The 20,149-nt window shown below is 43.2% G+C and overlaps 2 long non-coding RNA genes across 3 annotated transcripts; one reads left to right on the top strand and one right to left on the bottom strand.

The window, feature by feature from the left end:
* Positions 1–2,704: 2,704 nt before the first annotated feature.
* LOC114887993 lies at positions 2,705–19,840 on the top strand. 2 transcript variants are annotated; one of them, XR_003791674.1, is made up of 3 exons: positions 2,705–2,925; positions 12,162–12,288; positions 13,039–15,056. It is a non-coding gene; the product is annotated as an uncharacterized LOC114887993 (long non-coding RNA). The 2 variants fall into 2 exon arrangements; XR_003791676.1 differs by lacking the exon at positions 2,705–2,925 and adding an exon at positions 18,623–19,840 and having other exon boundaries at positions 10,044–12,288; positions 13,039–13,174.
* On the bottom strand, positions 15,248–18,633 carry LOC114887990. The gene is made up of 2 exons (XR_003791671.1): positions 17,985–18,633; positions 15,248–15,844 (listed from the first exon to the last, which is right to left on the bottom strand). It is a non-coding gene; the product is annotated as an uncharacterized LOC114887990 (long non-coding RNA).
* Positions 19,841–20,149: the final 309 nt, after the last annotated feature.

Below are 20,149 nucleotides of genomic sequence, written 5' to 3'. Positions count from 1 at the left end.
TGTTCCAATCTTTGTATTCTTCAATAAGGATAGTATCATGGTGGAGAATGGTTTTCACTCCAGTTTTGATCTAATTTGAATTGTTGTCCAAAGCCTCCTGGGGTAGACTACAGGGCTCTGGGACTAATATGACCTGGATGTTAGAATTTTTGGTGGGTGCCGAGGTCACCCTGAGATGAGGACAGTTGTATGAACCACCAGTGTTTTTTGGAGCTGCATAAGTTCTCTTTTTTCACATGGGATGTCACATCATGACTCCAGTACTGTTCAAGAGAAGTTCTCTAGGTCCAGCTGGAAAAGAGCCATGTGCCATAATGTCCATAACATGGTAGGCTGGTTTTGCTGAGCGTTAGATTACAGACATCAGGTGGGAACCATATTTGGTACAGAAACAGGGAATTAATAGGGAGTGAGTGACTAGCAAACAAAAAGAGATGAACCTATTCTAAAATTGCATCCATGAATGTTCCCTTGACTGTGGCTGTTTAGGATAATGTTTTTGCAAAAATTCTCAGGAGCTATGGAGCGGTTTCTCTCCTGAGGTCCCAGTCAGTGTCAGGCTAAATAATGTAAAGGTTTTGGGATCCTGTAACATCTGCAGATTGTTTATCTCAAGGCCATTGGTGCATAGCAAAGATAATGGGTAATAAAAGTGGAAATCGTGTAGTCCAGGCATGTGGTTTTTAGGATGCAGGCAGTTCCTGGATAACTCACGTGGAAACACCTTTCATTGCTCACCAGTCTTCATTGCTACCACAACAGAATCCCTCCCATTAGACAAGGAGATGTGATGGGGTTAACATGTGGTTGCCAGAGTTCTACTGAAAAGGAGATTCAGAAAAGATTCAGATTTTTTATGTGAATCCAATTTTTATTAAATTTAATTGAGCTGTATAGTTGGTATGCGCTGAACTGAACATAACTAAAGTGTACAGCTTGGTTAAATTTTAATATGTGTAAACCCACAGAACCATCATAATTACAAACATCCATCACTCCCATATCCACCTTCTGACATCTCTCCCAGGACTCCCAGGCAACTAGTATTGATTTATTTTTTCCCATTCAATTAGTGTTTTCTACACTTAATATCATTGGGGTCTTAATGTTTACTTTTATATTTGTCTCTTTTTCATGATGCATAATTATTTTGAGAATCATTTAAGTTGCTGATAAGTATAATTCATTTTTTTCCTGAAAAATATACTGTTTGGATACACCACCCACTGACTGTTTATCCATACATCTGTTAAAGGATGGGTTTTTGTGGTTTGTATCCTTTTTGTCTATGACAGATAAGCTTAATAAATTATATGTACGTATGGTTTCATATTCAAAATTCAATGACTATACCCTTTTGTGTGCCATTCACAGTATGGGAGCATTCCAGTTTTCCTGTATTCCTCTCTAGTACTTGGTTGATATGGCTAGTGTTTCAGTATTACCTGTTTAAATGTGTAGAGGTGTCTCACTATGGTCTGATTACATTTCCCTAATGATTCATGATGTTGAACATTTTTGTGTTTATTTGCCAGGTGTATGTCTTCTTTGATAAAATGTCTGTCTTTTATTAGTAACTGAGAAGGCAAAAATCTGTTGGAGCTTGACTTTTCTTCAGTGACTTCGCTGGGTGGAATAAATGTGCTCACATCGTTATTCATCACGTATGGTCCTCATTATTAACATAGTCTCCGTTACTTTAAGTCTAGACACGTATAAAACAACTAACCGAACCTTGATTGTTGTGTTTGCCAATTTCCCTGGTATGAATACTCCAACTGTGAGCAATTCCAAGCAGTGAATATGAAGTTTTTACTGCACCAGAGGCGCAAGAAGCCAAACACTGAGATGCCAATGTTTGCAGGGGAGAAGGCAGCTAAGCCAGGAGCTAGAAGAAGTCTCAGATCCACCTTCCCGGAGGCGATGTGCTTGAGATATTTAAGGTATAAAGAGGCAGTGTGGTCTTAGGTGTGGGGAAAGGCCATCAGAGTTAGAGAAAAGGTGAGGTAATTGCTGTGTGCAGGTGTATTTCATTACATGCTTCTTCACAGATGCATGTTCAAAAATGGTGTCCCTGAATGGGACATCACTGGCTCTACTCTTTAATGAGGGAACCAGAGAAGCAACACATGGTCCACCTGCTTATGGCCACCCGACATTCCTCCTCTGTCTTGTTCACTATGACCCCCTGTCTGGAGTCTATGTTCTCTTGATTCTGACCTAACACAGTGAGGTCTAAAGCTTTAGCCTACATCCTTTGGAAGAGCAATAAAACAATGTTAAATAGACCCCAGCTATGGATGCATGAACTTTGTGTCATAGTGACAACCTGGTATCATGTGCCCGTTTGGTTTTGTAGATTTCGGAAACATCTGAAATATTATGGCTGTCTCTCTGGGACCAGCGAAGACTACATTCCATGGAAATCTGGGTTCGTCTCCTTTAAGAAGCGTGAAACTCCGCCCCCGTCCTCAGAGCCTCCAGGACACTCCCAGGAACCCGGGCAGTGAGGCGGGGCTTTTCCTGTAGGCGGGGAGCACCACCCCTTGACAGGTTCTAGAGGCCTGTGAACTGCATTACCCAGAAAAAAACTACGCCAGTTCGTGGGCGCCCCTGGGCCAATGAAGGCTCAGGAAAGAGTCACTTCCGTTCTAGAGGACGGAATCTGGGCGGCTTTTCCGGCGTCGACTGAGGTCGTTATTTTGTAAACTCGGCTGTGTTCACAGGCGGAGAACTTCGCAACGCTGTGAAGGCCAGAGGTCAGGGAGCCAGGAAGGCGCCGTGCTCGCTTCTCTGAGCTTCGTCTGAGGCTCGGCGTGGGCGCTATCCGGCCTGACTCTGTCTTGGGCGGTTGGTGCCGCAGTGCCCGGGCCCCACCTTCACCCACAAACTCCGCTGGCGCCGGCGCAGATGTGTCTGATTCAGGTAAATGCTGCGTCATCCGGGCCCTCCCCCAACTCTTCTCACTCAGCAGTGTTTTATCTGTGTTCTTTTACTAGTGTCCTATAGTTATTATTTGTACCCCCAAAACTTGGCTTTCCGAAGTTTGAAATATGACCTGCCTGGGAAAAAAAAATTGCAGAGGACTTCAATGTGCGGTTGAAGAAGCTCTGAGATTAATATCCGTTCACCGCTCAGGCCAAAATTGCTGTATAAATAGGACCTCAGAAGCAGCCTGTGGGGTTCTTCCAAACAATTATCCCCATCCCCAGCAAGTTAATGTATTGGCTGCTGTTTGAAGTAAGCATTTCCTTTCTTTTCTTGATAGTTTTGCCAACTATGTGGAAACTATTTGACGTGTCTTGTTTAGTTTCGCTTGTTTTAAAAGTTTTTATGAATGTAATATGTTTTATGATGCGTTTTTCTTCTTTTGCGCAATGTGGTGTGACTTTACCCATGTTTTTCATGGCTATCACTTTGTGGAAGAAAGAGGTGAAACAGGAGGGAAGGGGCAGGGCACAGCCTTTAAAGGAATGATATATCCATAGGACTTGACTAAAACAAACAGGTTTGAACCAATTAGGTCCAAGATGGCGGAAGATTTGATTTCCGGTGGATCTTGAGGCTCATTATATTCCCATTGTAATACATGAGCATGTAAATAACACACCCACCAGCGACCTGCCAGTTCTAAGGCTAACTCTAAAAGGCCAAAAAGTGAGTAGTGGCCCAATTCCTGGAAATACCTGCCCCTTCCCGGGAAGTAGTTGGAATAATCCTCCCACTCAGCCTGTGAAATTACGTAGAACATAAAAAGTAACCACGTCATATTTTGAGGCCTCTCGCCTTCTGAGATGGCCCACACTCTGTGGAGTGTGTTCCTCGCTAAATAAATCCAATTCTTGCCTATCACGTTGTCTCACTGAACTCTTTCTGTGAGGAGACTTCAAGAACCTGAGATTCATTAAGTCCTGAGACCAGGTGTGTGATATCAAGTAAAGTCCCAATCTGAGTTGCATGGTTTCAGGGGGACCCCTTGCAGGGTCTGAGAGTGGGCACTTGTGTAACACTCGTAAATTAATTGTCCAAGGAGACACACATGCTGACAAGGCAAGAGACTTTATTGGAAAGGGGTGCCTAGGCGAAGAGCAACACAGTAGGGAACCCAGGAGAATTGCTCTGCCATGATGCTCGCAATCTCAGCTTTTATGGTAATAGGGTTAGTTTCCGGGTTGTCTATGGCCAGTTGTTCTGACTCAGGGTCCTTCCTGGTGGTGCACTCACCTCTCAGCCAAGGTGGTTTCCAGCGTGAGGGGGATTCTGGGAGGTAGGCAGGACATATCATCTCTTCCCTCCTCCTTTCGGACCCTCCCAAATTCTCCCAGTTAGCTTTCAGAGGCAGCACCCCTTTCTTTATCGGAACTTCCTGTTGTGAGACAATTCAGGCAAGTGGTTATCATTGTGCCTGGCCAAGGTGGGCGGTTTCAGTTCCCTAACACATTCATTTTCCTTTCTTGTGCTGTATTCTGTAGATATGAATATATGAGTAAAATGTCTTTATAAGTTCCCCTGTTGAAGGCTCTTCTTTGTTTACGTGTTTCTTTTTTCTTCTTTTTTTTTTTTGTTTTTGGTCTACTTTCTGTATTTATAGCCATACCTGCCATCTGTTCTTGTGCACATATGCATTTATCTAGCATATATGTTAAAATTTTTATTTAAATGAACATTTCCACTTTTTAATTTTGTTCTTACTAATTTTAACTTAGTTCTTTGAATGAAATTATACATATTTTTCAACTACCCCATTGTTAGATTTTGATACAGACTTATTATACATTACATAAACTCAGTTTTACAGCGTACACACACTTAGAGGGTTTTGGGGTTTTTTAAATAATTTTTATTGGAGTATAGTTGATTTACAATGTTGTGTTAGTTTCAAGTGTACAGCAAAGTAAATCGCTTATAAATATACATATATTCATTCTTTTCTAGAGTCTTCTCCCATATAGGTCATTACAGAGTACTGAGTAGAGTTCCCTGTGTTATAAAGTAAGTCCTAATTAGTTATCTGTTTTATATATAGTAGTGTGTATATATCAATCCCAGTCTCCCAAATTATCCCCCCCTCCCCACTTTCCCCCGGTAACAAGAAGTTTGTTTCTACACCTGTGGCTCTGTTTCTGCTTTGTAAATAAGTTTGTTTCTATTATTTTTTGTTTTTTAGCAATATCATCATACCTTTTTCTGTTTGACTTACTTCACTCAGTATGACAGTCTCTGGGTCCATCCATGTTGCTACCGATGGCATTATTTTGTTCTTTTTTATGGCTTTTTTATCCAGTGTGTATACGTACCACATCTTTATCCACTCCTCCATTGGTGGACACTTAAGTTGCTTCCATGTCTTGGCTGTTGTAAATAGTGCTACAGTAAACATTGTGCTGCTTGTTTCTTTTCAGATTGTGGTTTTCTATGGATATATGCACAGGAGTCGGATTGCTGGATTATATGGTACTTCTATATTTAGTTTTTTAAGGAACCTCTATACTGTTCTCCATAGTGGCTGTACCAATTTACATTCCCACCAGCAGTGTAGGAGGGTTCCCATTTTTCCACATCCTCTCCAGCATTTATTATTTGTAGACTTTTTGATGATGGCCATTCTGACCAGTGTGAGGTGGTTCCCACTGTAGTTTTTATTTACATTTCTCTAATAGTAGTGATGTTGAGCATCTTTTCATGTGCATTTGCCCATCTGAATGTCTTTGGAGAAATGTCTATTTAGGTCTTCTGCCAATTTATTGATTGGATTGTTTGTGGTTTTTTCGATACTGATCTGCATGAACTATTTGATTATTTTGGAAATTAATCCCTTGTCAGTTGCTTCGTTTGCAAATATTTTCTCCCATTTTGTGGGTTGTCTTTTCGTCTTTTTTATGGTTTCCTTTGCTGTGCACAACCTCGTAAGGTTAATTAGGTTCCATTTGTTTTTGTTTTTATTCTCATTACTCTAGGAGGTGGGTCAAAAAAGATCTTGCTGCGCTTTATGTCGAAAGTGTTCTGCGTATGTTTTCCTCTAAGAGTTTTATAGTGTCTGGCCTTCACTTAGGTCTTTAATCAATTTTGACTTTTTGTGTATGGTGTTAGTGGGTGTTCTCATTTCATTCTTTTACATGTAGCTGTCTAGTTTTCCTAACACGACTTATTGAAGACACTGTCCTTTCTCCACTTTACATTCTTGCCTCCTTTGTCATAGATTAGGTGACCATAGGTGTGTGGGTTTATCTCTTGACTTTTTATCTATCCTGTTCCATCAATCTGTATTTCTGTTTTTGTGCCAGTACCAAACTTTTGGTTACTCTAACTTTGTAGTATAGTCTGGAGTCAGGGAGCCTGATTCTTCTGGCTCCGTTTTTCTTTCTCAAGGTTGCTTTGGCTATTCGAGGTCTTTCTGTTTCCATACAAATGGTAAAATTATTTGTTCTAGGTCTGTGAAAAATGCCATTGGTAATTTGTTAGGGACTGCACTGAATCTGTAGACTGCTTTGGGTAGTATAGTCATTTTCACAATATAGATTCTTCCAATCCAAGAACATGATCTCTCTGTTTATGTCATGTTTGATTGCTTTCATAAGCATCTTACAGTTTTCTGAGTACAGGTCTTTGGCCTCCTTAGGTACGTTTATTTTTATTATTTTTATTATTTTAATAAATTTATTTATGTATTTATCTTGGGCTGCATTAGGTCTTTGTTGCTCCACGCAGGCTTTCTCTAGTCATGCCGAGCAGGGGCTACTTCCTCGTGGTGGTGCATGGGCTTCTTGTTGCAGTGGCGTTTTTTTCTTGTTGCAGAGCACAGGCTCTAGGCATGCAGGCTTCAGTAGTTATGGTATGGGGGCTCAGCTGTTCTGCGGCATGTGGGATCTTCTCGGACGAAGGCTCGAACCCACATCCCCTGCATTGGCAAGTGGATTCTTAACCACTGCACCACCAGGGAAGCCCCTTAGGTAGGTTTATTCCTAGGTAGTTTATTCTTTTTGTTGCAGTGGTGAATGGGATTATTTCTTTAATTTCTCTTTCTGATCTTTCATTGTTAGTGTATAGGAATGCAAGAGATTTTTGTGCATTCATTTTGTATTCTGCAGCTTTACCAAATTCACTGATGAGCATAGTAGTTTTCTGATAGCATCTTTAGGATTTTCTCTGAGTAGTATCATGTCATCTGCAAACAGTGATGGTTTTACTACTTCCAATTTGCATTTCTTTTCTTTTTGTTCTCTGATTGCCGTGGCTAGAACTTCCGAAAGCATTGGCAGGAGTGGACATCCTTGTCTTGTACCTGATCTTTGAGGAAATGCTTTCAGTGTTTCACCATTGAGAATGATGTTAGCTGTGGGTTTGTTGTATATGACCTTTATTATGTTGAGGTAGGTTCCCCCATGCCAACTTTCTGGAGAGTTTTTATCATAAATCAGTTTTGAATTTTGTCAAAAGCTTTTTCTGCATCTATTGAGATGATCATATGGGTTTTATTCTTTAATTTGTTAATACGGTGTATCACATTGATTGATTTGCATATATTGAAGAATCCTTGCATCCCTGGGTAAATCCTACTTGACCATGGTGTATGATCCTTTTAATGTGTTGTAGTCAGTTTGCTAGTATTTTATTGAGGAGTTTTTGCATGTATGTTCATCAGTGATATTGGCCTGTAATTTTCTTGTGTGTGGGTGGTATGTTTGGTTTTGATATCAGGGTGATGACCTCACAGAATGAGCTTGGGAGTGTCTCCTCTTCTGCAGTTTTTTATAGGTGTTTTCTTTTTAAATGTTTGATAAGTTCTTCTATGAGGCCATCTGGTCCTGGCCTTTCTGTTTGTTGGAAGTTTTTTTCTAAATCAGTTTTAATTTCAGTACTGGTCAGTGGTTCATATTTTCTTTTTCTTCCTGGCTCAGTCTTAGTAAGTTGTATTTTTCTAGGAATTTGCCTATTTCTTCTAGGTTGTCCATTTTATTGTATATAGTTGCTTGCAGTAGTCTCTTAGGAGCCTTTGTATTTTTGTGGTGTCCGTTTTTATTGATTTGAGCCCTCCCCTGTTGTTCTTGATGACTCTGGCAAGGTTTATGTTTTCAAAAAAACAGCTTTTAGTTTCATTGATCTTTGCTATTATTTGCTTTAGGTGTAAGTAAGATTAGGTTGTTTATTGAAGATTTTTCTTATTTCCTGAGAAAATATTGTACTGTTATAAACTTCGCTCTTAGAACTTTTTGCTACGTCCCGTAGTTTTGGATCAGTGTGTTTTCATCATCCTTTGTCTCTAGGTAGTTTTTTTGTTTTCGCGGTATGCAGGCCTCTCACTGTTGTGGCCTCTCCCGTTGCGCAGCACAGGCTCCTGGCGCACAGGCTCAGGGGCCATGGCTCACAGGCCCACCTGCTCCGCGTCATGTGGGATCTTCCCATACCGGGGCACAAAACTGTGTCCCCTGCATCGGCAGGTGGACTCTCAACCACTGCACCACCAGGGAACCCTCTAGGTAGTTTTTGATTTTCTTTCATGTATTCAGTGATCCATTGTTTTTTAGTAACATGTTCAGTCTCCATGTGTGGGTTTTTTTTTAAATAGTTCATTGTGTAATTTATTTCTAATCTCATATGGACAAGGTGCTTGATATGATTTCACTTAAATTTGCCAAGGTTTTCTTTGTGGCCCAGGATGTGTTCTATCCTGGAGAATGTTCTAGGTATACTTGAAAAGAATGTGTATTCAGTTGCTTTTGGATGCAATGTGGTTTAAATATCAATTAAGGCCATCTTGTCTAATGTGTCATTTAAGGCTTGTTTTTCCATATTGATTCTCTGGATGATCTGTCCATTGGTGTAAGTGGGGTGTTAAAGTCCCCCCATCATTGTGTTGCTGTCAGTTTCTCTTCTTACGGCTGTTAGCCTTTTTTGCATTATAGATTGATCCCTTGATCATTCTGCAGTACTTCTTTGTCTCTTGTAACAGTCTTAAAGTCTATTTTGTGTGATATGAGTATTGCTACTCTAGCTTTCTTTGGATTTCATATAGGCAATTTCTTTTATTTTTTCTTCTTCCCATGGCTTGAGGGATCATAGTTCCCCAACTTTGGATTTGTTTTTGTCTGGTGTTCTGTCTTCCCTTCCTTTTGATTTCATCTCTTGTGGTTTGATGATTATCTTTAGTGTTGTGTTTGGGGTTGTTTTTTTTTTTATTTTTTTGAACCTATTGTAATTTTTTGGTTTGCAGTCTGCCTGTGTGTTTTTTTTCTTTTTGGCTGAGTTGGGTGTTTGTTGCTGTGTGCGGGCTTTCTCTAGTTGCGGCAATTGGGGGCTACTCTTCATTACAGTGTGCAGGCTTCTCATTTACATGGCTTCTCATTGCAGAGCATTGGCTCTAGACACGCGAGCTCAGTAATTGTGGCTTGGGGGCTCTAGAGTGCACACTCGGTAGTTGTGGCACACAGGCTTACTTGCTCCATGGCATGTGTGATCTTCCCCGACCAGGACTTGAACCCGTGTCCCCTGCACCTATGTGGTTTTTATATAGCAGTCTATGTATGTACAGGATTGTTTTGAAGTGCTGGTGTCTTAATTTCAAATGAAATTCCCATTTCCTGCATTTGTACTCCTCATGGTTGCTGTTTTGATATATTTCGTGTGTGGATGGTTTCCGTCGTTTGCCTTTACTGATGAGCTTTCCCTTTTGTGACTTTCTTGTTTCTAGTTGTGGCCTTTTCTTTTCTGCCTAGAGAAGTTCTTTTAACACTTTTTGCAAAGTTGGTCTGGTGGTGCTGAATTCTCTTTGCTTTTGCTTGTCTGTCTGTAAAGCTTTTAATTTCTCCATCTAATCTGAATGAAAGCCTTGCTGAGTAGAGTATTGCTGGTTGTAGGTTTTTTCCCTTTCACCACTTTAAATATATATTGTGCCACTTTGGCCTGCAGAGTTTCTATTGAAAAATCAGCTGATATAGCCTTATGGTTATTATTCCTTTGTATGTTATTTGTTGCTTTTCCCTTGCTGCTTTTAATATTTTTCCTTTGTGTTTAATTTGTATCAGTTTGATTAATATGTGTTTTGGTGTGTTTCTCCTTGGGTTTATCCTGTATGGGACTCTGCACTTCTTGGACTCGGGTGTTTCCTTTCCCATGTTAGGGATGTTTTCGGCTGTAATCTCCTCAAATATTTTCTCAGGCCCTTTTCCCTTTCTCTTCTTCGACCCTTATAATGCAAATGTTGGTTCATTAAATGTTGTTATTTCCACCACTCTGTCATCCAGCTCACTTAGTCTTTCTTCTACCTTAGTTATCTGCTATTGAATCCCTCCAGTGTATTTTTAATTTCAGTTATTGTATTGTTCATCAAATCTACCTTTCTTTTAAACATTTCTTGTATCTTCTCCATCTGTTTCCATTCTTTTTCTGAGATTTTGAATCATCTTTACTATCATTACTCTGAATTCTTTTTCAGGTACAATGTGATTGTACTCTTCAAATAATGCTTATGTATTCTTTTATTTATTTTTGGCTGTGTCAGGTCTTAGTTGCAGCACACAGGATCTTTCGTTGAAGCACATGGGCTCAGTTGCCCCACCACAGTATGTGGGATCAAACCTGCATCCCCTGCATTGGAAGGCAGATTTTTAACCACTGGACCACCAGGGAAGTTCCTGAATAATACTTATTTTAGTGGAAAATCATAAATGATTAAGCTATCTTGTTAAAATACTTGTTTTAAGGATGATAAAATGAATCATTGTATGTGTAAAAAGTTATAATGCTTTGTGAATCCCTAGCAAGGTGTTAAGAACTCAATATGGTATTTCTGTGTTTCTACAATGCAGATGGACTAGAGGTCAAGTCCTATAGCTTGTTGCAGTTCTCTTAAGTTTAAAGAGTCAGCAATGATGCCCAGTTATCCCCAACTGCTGGAGGCCAAGCACTTTGATTCTGGCAAGAACCCCTTTTCCAGAGTCATTTTCAGTGTGAATTCAGTAAATTGTGCTTCATGATCTCTACCCCTGGAGAAGAAATCTAGTAGGAAATTACAGATAGTCTCTCTGAACAGGTATGGGGGGAAAAAATGGCTATATCAAAGAATATGGTGGATAAGTATAAAAAGTATTCTTGAATCCTATTATGTAATGTTAGCACAATTCCAAATCAAAATTTAATCTATGGATTATGTAAGGTGGAGATTTTTATAAAGTAATAATTTTTAATATAACCAAAGTAAAATTTGAAAAGAACCATTTCCTCCCCAACACAATCCCTTATTCTTCTGGCTCACTGGGCTCCAGTCACACTAGCCTCGTGGATGCTGCTCATACACACCAGACATGACTCTGATAGAGAGGCTTTGCACTTTCTTGTCCCACTTCTGGACAGCCTTTTCTCAAGGTATCCACATGACCTTATGGCACAACTCTATAACATTTTCTGCCCTCTTTTACATGCTTTATTTTTCTCTTGAGTATTTGTCTTTGCCTGAAATATTAAATGGTTCACTCAGCAGAACCATTTATGACCCCTGCACTGGTGTCAGGTGTCTTCGTGGACTTGGTGTCTGTAGACCCTAGGTTTTATGGACAGATTCCAATTTTTGGCAGCCAGTGGACAGAGACATGAAAGGTTGTCTTAGTAATGGGACTAGTATATACAAATGCTTGAGGATGTGATTGTGATGGGAGTGCTCTAGGACTTGTAGGTCTGTTAACAACTGATAAGGACAGAGAGCAAGGGAGGCAGAGTTAGAATGGTAGCACGAGGTTTCTGTTCTGAGAATGATTGGTAGATATGTAATGTATGAGGAGGTTCAGTGAGTAATATGCATGTGAGGAAAGTGTGTGAAGTAATTAATTGCCCCAGGCCCTAGTATTAGAAGTATAAGAAAGATGGGGCTAAGTTTGCTTGTGTCTGGGAGACATGTGGGTACACTCAGGCTGTTGTCTTGGAGGAAAGGGAAAGGGCCCTGCATACCAGGCTCACAGATTACATGGTATCTATCTGTCCACCTGCCTGTTGTTGCTCAGGGTTGTACATACTGATCAAGGAAGCATGAAGAGTTATTGGGCCCCACTGCCCTCTAAGTCACGGAGCTGGGGTGGATGATGAACCCAGAGTATGGGCTGGGTTTAGAAGTACTTATGGGGTTCTGGGGAGAGAGGCTGCTTATGTACAAATCTGTCCCATCATCACAGGGCCCTGTGACCTTTGAGGACGTGGCTGTGTACTTTTCCCAGGAGGAATGAAAGCTTCTTGATGAGGCCCAGAGATTCCTGTACCGTGATGTGATCCTGGAGCCCTTTGCACTTGTTGCATCATTGGGTAAGGCCCTCCCACCTATCCCAGCATCCTAGGCAGGTCTCTGCCTTTCCCTTTTCCAAAGGCAAGTCTGTTTTTTCACAGACTCCTAGACAGTGGGCACGTCTCTATTACTGCTTCCCTCTCATCTGTGTTGTTGGTGCCAAGGCTGAATGAGTACGACCTCCTTTCAGAAGTATCCCCAGTACCAGCAGCTCTGAAGTTTTTTCAGTGAAGTTTTTCTGGGTCATAAGACTTGGAATTAGTTCAGTGGGTTCCATTAGTCTCAGCCACTCCCTGCTAAGTTGACTCTGTAGACCCACACACCTCTGTGCTCTAGGTTCTGCCCCCTTCCAGCTGATATTTCCTGGGCCCTGACTGTACCAGGAATTGTTGGGATCCAGCAGGGTCACTGGTTCATTTTGTGACACTGTTTTTCTTTCCTCAGGTTTTTTGGGGGATTGGTTGTTCTCCTGGGCTAGTACTGACTGTTCACCTGTCCTGTCTTTCCCTTAGGACTTGCATTTTCTAGGTTCCATATTGTTGTCCAGCTGGATGGGAGGTGAAACCTGGGACATGACAGAGTGGACATGACTCCAAGCCCCAGCATGAGGGGTTCAAAGTGGGCTTGGCTCCATTGATTTGGCATCAGGGGTTCAAATTATATCAGGATCATGTCCTGTGCCCCACAGTGTTTTGGTGCCAAAGCCAGTGACTGTGTACCTCATTTCTGTGTGCACTCCCCCCAACATTGTGTCATTTCTCTGCTTTCAGTTTGTTGGTATGGAGCAGAGCACAAGGAGATAACTTCTGAGCAGAATGTTTCTGTAGAAGTGCCATGAATAAATACTTCAGAGACCTGTCCATCCAAAGTCCTGTCCCTGCAAGATGTGTAGCCTGGCCTTAAACAGTAAGTTTGCCTCTAGGTGAAGACCTGGGAACAATTCCTGGCCAGAAACTGTGTGTGTCAGGTGTGAAATTTCACCAGCATAGTGGAGGGAATCTCTTTAGAAGAGACAGGGGTAAGGCCTTTATGAGGAGCCACATAGTCCATGCATCCAAGAACTCCTTCACATGCCAGGAGGCTGGGAAGGATTTCCCTGGTAGCTCTAGCCTTCTCCAGCACCAGGTCACTCCACAAAAGGATGCTGACTGCACAGCAGTGTTTCACAGTGGTCAAAGTCTCTATAAGTGCCATGAGTGTGGGAAAGACTACTCCTGGATGTATAGGCTTGCAGAGCATGAGAGAGTCCACACAGGAGAGAGGCCTTAAGAAGACAGTCACACTGGAGGAAAAAAACACATGCATGCACTAAATATGGAGAATTCTTCAGACAAAACACCCAGCTTACTGAACACCAAACAGGTCACGCCACAGAAAAAGACCATGAGTGCAGCAAATGTAAGAAAGCTTTCAGCCAAAGGTCTATAACCTCATCTATCACCAGAGTTCATACTGGAGAAAGACCTTGAGATGAGATGAGGAGAGTAGCAAATGAACTGTCTCCTTAGTTAATACATCATACTGAATAGGCTTTGTGAGGGACTCATCAACAGAAGTTGAATGCCATACAACTGAACAACCCTAGTGTGCAGATTACCTGTCGAAGTTTGTAGGAAGCTTTTCAGGAGCTATGCTCTACTTTCTGACTTACTGTCAATGTGAGTTTCTTACCTTTTCCAAGTGGCAGATCCCCATACTGGGACTCAGTCATCTAAGTGTGATCAGGGTAGGTAGCCTTTTGTGCTCTCGTATCCCCTGTAGAAGAGCATGGATTCCCTGAGCACGTGGGTTTTGTCATTCTCTTCCATCAACTGGCTAGGACAGGACACAGGAACAGGTTTTGTGGGTGTTCCAAACTTAGTATACCTCACTGGGGGTAGTATCATGGCAGAGAATAGTTTTCACTCCAGTTCTGGCCCATTTTGCATCGTTGTCCAAGGCCTTCTGGGGTAGAGTGCAGGGCTCTCTGTGGGACTAAAACAGGGAATTATAGGGAGAGACTACCAAAGAAGAAGGAATAAAATATAAAATTGCATTCATGTATGTTCCCACCACTGTGGCTGTTCTGCATTAAGGTTTTTGCAGAAACCTCCTGAGCCTCAGTCAGTGTCAGACTGAGTAACGTAAAGGTTTTAGGATTCCCTCAGCATCTGCAAAGTTTATCTCAAGGCCATTTGATGCACAGTGAAAACAATGGGGAATGAGTGTGGAAATCGTGTAGTACAGGCATGTGATTTTTAGGACCCAGGCAGAGTTCTTGGATAACTTAAGTGGAAACACTTTTCAGGGACTCCCCTGGTGGCACGGTGGTTAAGAATCCACCTGCTGCAGGGGACAGGGGTTCAAGCCCTGGCCTGGGAAGATCCCACATGCCTCAGAGCAACTAGGCCTGTGTGCCACAACTACCAGAGCCTGTGCTCTGCAACAAGAGAGGCCACCACACCACAACAAAGAGTAGCCTCTGCTCACCACAGCTAGAGAAAGCCCAGGCACAGCAACAATGGCCCAACACAACCAAAAATAAATTTTAAAAAAACCTTTCATTTCTCACCAGTCTTCATCACTACTACTACAGAATCCCTCCCATGAGACAAGGAATCAAGGATGGGGTCGTGGTTTGCCAGAGTTCTACTGAAAAGGAGATTCACAGTAAGATTCAGGGGGATCCTTGGCTCCTGCAAGGCACATGGCACACACACACCCCAAATTCAGATTTTTATGTGGAGCCAAAATTTAATTGAGCTGTAGTATATGGGCATGTATTGAATTTGAACATACCTCATAACAGCTTGATTAAATTTTGATACATGTAAACCCCCAGAACCAGTGTCATAATTGTCATAATTACAAACATCCACCATCACTGCCACACCCACCTTTGAACACCCCCTCACAACTCCCAGGCAACTATTGTTCCTTTTTTCCCATTCAGTTAGTGTTTTCTAGACTTTTAATATCATTGGGGTCTTTATGTTCACATTATTATTTTTTTTTTTTGCCACATCACACACCATGGGGCATCTACCCCAACCAGGGATCGAACCTGTGGCCCCTGCAGTGGAAGTACAGAGTCTTACACCCCTGGACCAGGGAAACCCCTGGTTTCATGTTTCAAAACGAATGAATAGGGTTGTATCCTTTTTGCATTCTAACAGTATGGGAACCTTCCATCCCCTGTGTTCCTCACCAGTAGTGGGTTGGTATGGTTACTGTTTTGAATATTACCTTTTTTTTTTTTTTGCGGTACACGGGCCTCTCACTGTTGTGGCCTCTCGCGTTGTGGAGCACAGGCTCTGGACGTGTAGGCTCAGCTGCCATGGCTCATGGGCCCAGCCACTCTGCGGCATGTGGGGATCTTCCCAGACTGGGGCACGAACCCGTGTCCCCTATATCGGCAGACAGACTCTCAACCATTGCACCACTAGAGAAGCCCCAGAATATTAGCTGTTTTTAAAGTGTGGATACATACCTCACTGTGGTCTGATGCATTTCCCTAGTGATTCACGATGTTGAACATTCCTATGTTCATCTGCCAGGTGTATTGTCTTCTTTGATTAAATGTCTTTTTATTAGTAACTGTGGAGAGAATAAAAAGAAATGTGTTGCAACTTGAGTTTCTCAGTGACTTTGCTGGATGGAATAAATGTTCAGTGCCCCACCTGTATTAACATAGTCTCCATTACTGTAAGTCTAGCACCTACTTAAAAAAAAAACCCAACACCCCCCCCCAATTATTGTCTTTGCCAATTTCCCTGGTATGAATACTCCAACTGTGGGGAGTTTCACACTGTGAACAGGAGGTTATTTTACTGAACCAGAGGTGCAAGAAGCCAAACAGTGGGATGTCAAAGCTTGCCGGAGAGGAATTTCACTCACAAGGCAGCAAGCCAGGAGACAAAAAAGTCTCACAGCCACCTTCCTGGAGGTGAGGTGCTGTAGGGGACAAAGAGGCAGGGTAGTCTTAGGTGGGGGGAAGGGCAATCAGAGAAAAGGTGAGGCAGTAGTCAGTGTGTACAGCTGTATCTGCATTACAGGCTTCTGTTCTTCACACATAGCTGGACAAGAGCTGACTCCAATTTTCTAAAAAACAACTGAGGCTCCCTTCCCTACAGTGTCCCCACCCTGTCAGAGATGTTTTCTGGTGGTCCAGTGCTAAAGAATCCACCTTCCAATATAGGGGATGAGGGTGATACAACTGGTCAGGGACCTACGATCCCACATGCAGTGGGCAACTAAGCCTACATGCCACAAACTGAGCCCACTCCACAACTAGAGAAGAGAAAACCTACATGGCCCAACTAGGGAGGGAGCTTGGAGCACATGCAAGTAGGAGGAAAAAAAACCCCACCCAAGTGAGCTTAACCAATTAAGACAATTCACAAGCTAGGGGTTTTGACATGATATTGTTCCCTTTTTTTTTATAATTCTAGCTCAAGAAGTTGTTAGTCATCAGCTTCTGTTAACCCTATGGGGCACAGTTTCAAGGTCATCCAGTGTGGACTGGGGAACACATGCAGTAGCATTCCTTTCTACTATTCCCTTATACAGAGATGCCCATAAATAAGGTTGAGGACATAGATAATAAATACCAACATGTATTAAAACAAGGGTACGAGCTTTGAGTATTTTTACTTGACCTGTATAAAGGATTACATCACAGGCCTGTGTTGTCCAATGTGTATTCATTTGAAAGAAACGTTTGGCAGAGTGGCCCAACTCTTGGGAAATAAACCTCTGAGCCCTTGAAACATTTGGACTAATAAGAGTGTGTGTTTACCCGGGGCCTTGTGCCATTCTAATTTATATTAATAATTTGACATGCCAGTGGGTAGGGGAGCCTTAGGGTCTCTGTAGCTGTTTGACATTCAGAGAAGCTAGAAAGTTCAGCCACACAGGTGTCCCTTGTGCGTGACATACTAAAAAAAGCCTGTATACCAGGTCTTGTGTGAGGTCTCCCCTTAGCAGTACGCTTCATATTGTCACCCACGGATGCTGTGAGGCCTAAGTGACAGGGCACAGGAAACTGGCAATGTGGTCCCTCTGTGACTTTGTCCTATTGTGCCATCTTTCCTGCTTTTCATCTGTATCCTTTCACTGTAACAGATCATTAGCCTTTTAATAGCTTCTCTAACTTCTGGAAGTGTGGATAGCAATTTATTTAACCTGAATGTGGTCTTCCCACATTCCAGAACGTAATTGTGCTTTTTAAAAAGCTTTGTTACGTATAATCAACTTAAAAATAAAATGCATTTTAAGTGCAGGGTTTGAAAAACATTGGCACAGGGTTACACTTCTGAAACCAAAAGTTTTCTCCTAGCCATTCGTAATTAAATCCCCCCTTTAGCCTATACTTCTGACACCAAAGGTTTTCTCCTAGCCATTTGTAATTAATCCCCCCTTTAGCCTACAGAATTGATACTAGAAAATACTCTTCCCTTCTTGTAATAGCCGTTGTTTTAGGATTTGCCACGTTTCTCAATTCACCTGTATTGGATCTGATACTGTTTGACACGGTGACCAATGTTGGGGAGATAATAAAACAAGACCTTCTCCACAAAGTAGAGAAAAAACATACTTCGTTCTATGAGCACGAAACTAAACTGTGATGCACATCACAGACAGCCCACTAAAGACATTATAAAGACAAACCGCACCCATTCATGATACACCAAGCAGACAGAGCCCATTCAACGCAAGCACCAAGATGAACACTCACTTGCCTTCAGGTGAGAGGACTTGACTGCCCCATTTGTTAGTTTTATCCTAAATGTGCCTGGGAATTCGAGTGACACTCTGCAGGAGCTCTTCACCTTTATTCGAAGCAATCCTAGAGCTTCCCATCCGTGTCTTTATGACCGGAAACGTAGGACCCGACGCCTACCGCAGCAATTGGGATCTTCCTTAATGTTTTCTTTCCAAAGAGGTGGCTCCAGACCTTAAAAAAAAAAAAAAAAACTCCTTGGCTGTGATTGAAATGTTTACTTTTACCTCTTGAGGAGTAGGGGAAGCCCTTCAGAGCTGGAGACCAGGGCTGCATCACTAATTCCCTTGTGAAGAAAATGACAGAACCTGCTGACGGCCCCCCCCTTCTACCCCCGACCCCGGGGGCAGAGGCGGCCCGGCTTGCCCTACCTGGTTCGCCCGCAGGCAGTGCGGTGCCGGCCGGCCTCTGAATCAGGACCCGGGAAAACCCCACGGGGGAGCTTTTGCAGACCGGGCGACGCGAGCCCGCGGCCGAACGGCTCACGCCCTCCTCGGGCCTCCCCACCCGGCCCGGTTCCCACCTCCGGACCCGGGAGACCCCCTTCCTGCTCCCTTCGGCAACCGGAGAGGACCCAGCCTCTTCCCTGTAAGTCTGCAGGTACAACCTCCGGAGAGAGCACTAAGCGCGCCCGCCCTGCAAGACCGGAATGATCCCGCCAGCCCCGCCGACCTCCCGGAACTCTGCCTCGGGCATCGCGGCCGAATCCCATCCCCTGCAGACGTCGCCCGAGCTCCGGCCGGGAAGGGACAAAATAAACGTGACCGCCAGATGGCGCCCGACAACCGGCGGGAACATTAGCGGGACGGATCCGGATCGCTGGCCGGCGAGGGCGCACTGCCGGCCGCCCGGATGCCCGACCTCGTTAAGTCCCGGCCCACCTCCGAGCTGGTCTCATGGCCACGGGTTACAAACTCCCAGCTATAGCATGTGTGTTTTTGCTTCCTGCCCACTAGTGGAGGTCACTACCTAGTTCTTCCCGCCACTGTGGTCATAAAGGCACAGCCCCAGTTCCTCTCTGCTTCCTGACACCTGCATGTGACAGGCTTCATGTGGCCTTACGTGGCCTGCTGTGCCTGTCGTTTCCTTGGGGAACTTTCAATGGCAGTAGCCTCTCCTGTCGTCACTCAGTCACCTCCATAAATTAAAATCCCGGGAGCACATTTTTACACAGTTGTAAAACTGACAAGAGGATTATTTAGCTTTTCGAAAGCTTTATGTACGTCTCAAAGGGACAGAGAAAGAATTCAGAATTAGAAGTTTGCTAACGGAAATGCTCTAAGAAAAGAGATTGGAGATTCATGGCACAAAGCTCCAAATACCCAACATTCCGAAAAGGTTACGGTGAATCCCAGTGAACAAGATAACACACTGTGAGCAAACAACCCAGTGCCTGCTTGCTTGCAGATTTTGGCAACCTACAGTAACATTTTCTTGAATATGCATGCCCCCCAGGCTTAATACTTCAGTCCAGTGCTTTGAGAGCTATCTCCCTGTCTCCTTACTTGTCACAAGTAATAAATGCTTCTGCTTTAACTGAAAGTACTTGGTGTGTTCACTGGCTATGCACCCCAAGGGAAGGACCCACTGAGTCCGGTAACAATAATGATACACCTCAGCACAACTTGGAGGCCCGTGCACAGGCATCCTGGGGACACTGTGATGAGGTCTGCATGCTGACACCCCTCAACAAGCCTACGCACACACATGCATTACACCACGTCCACAACTGAAAAGACATGTGATAGTCATGAGACACACAACCAGTGTATGTGACACACATTAGAGGCTTGTGGGAATAGAGAGAGGCGCTGAACTACCACACCAGGTATGAGGACACAAATGCACAAATGCTCCAGGGAGACTTGTGAGACAAGCATGGGACAGGGAGACCCAAAAGCCTAGTGTGTGGATATACACACAGGATCACACAATCATGCACGTGGACCGAGTGTGACAGGTGGTTTCAACCTGGCTGGGAGATAACCCCTGCTCTTCCCCATCCTAGCACCATCCCTGCAGGTTTGATGATGTGCCAATGGCAGCCAGAACAGGAGCCGGGTGCTCATCTTGCCACAACCTGCAGTCTCACACGTTTGAAGACCGAATGTAAACACTAA

Source organism: Monodon monoceros, unplaced genomic scaffold (genome assembly GCF_005190385.1).
Source record: "Monodon monoceros isolate NGI ecotype Baffin Bay Population unplaced genomic scaffold, NGI_Narwhal_1 Super_Scaffold_10, whole genome shotgun sequence".
In the NCBI taxonomy this organism is placed as follows: Eukaryota; Metazoa; Chordata; class Mammalia; order Artiodactyla; family Monodontidae; genus Monodon; species Monodon monoceros.
The sequence above is the reverse complement of the archived record's forward strand: the minus strand, read 5'-3'. Positions and strand labels throughout refer to the sequence as shown.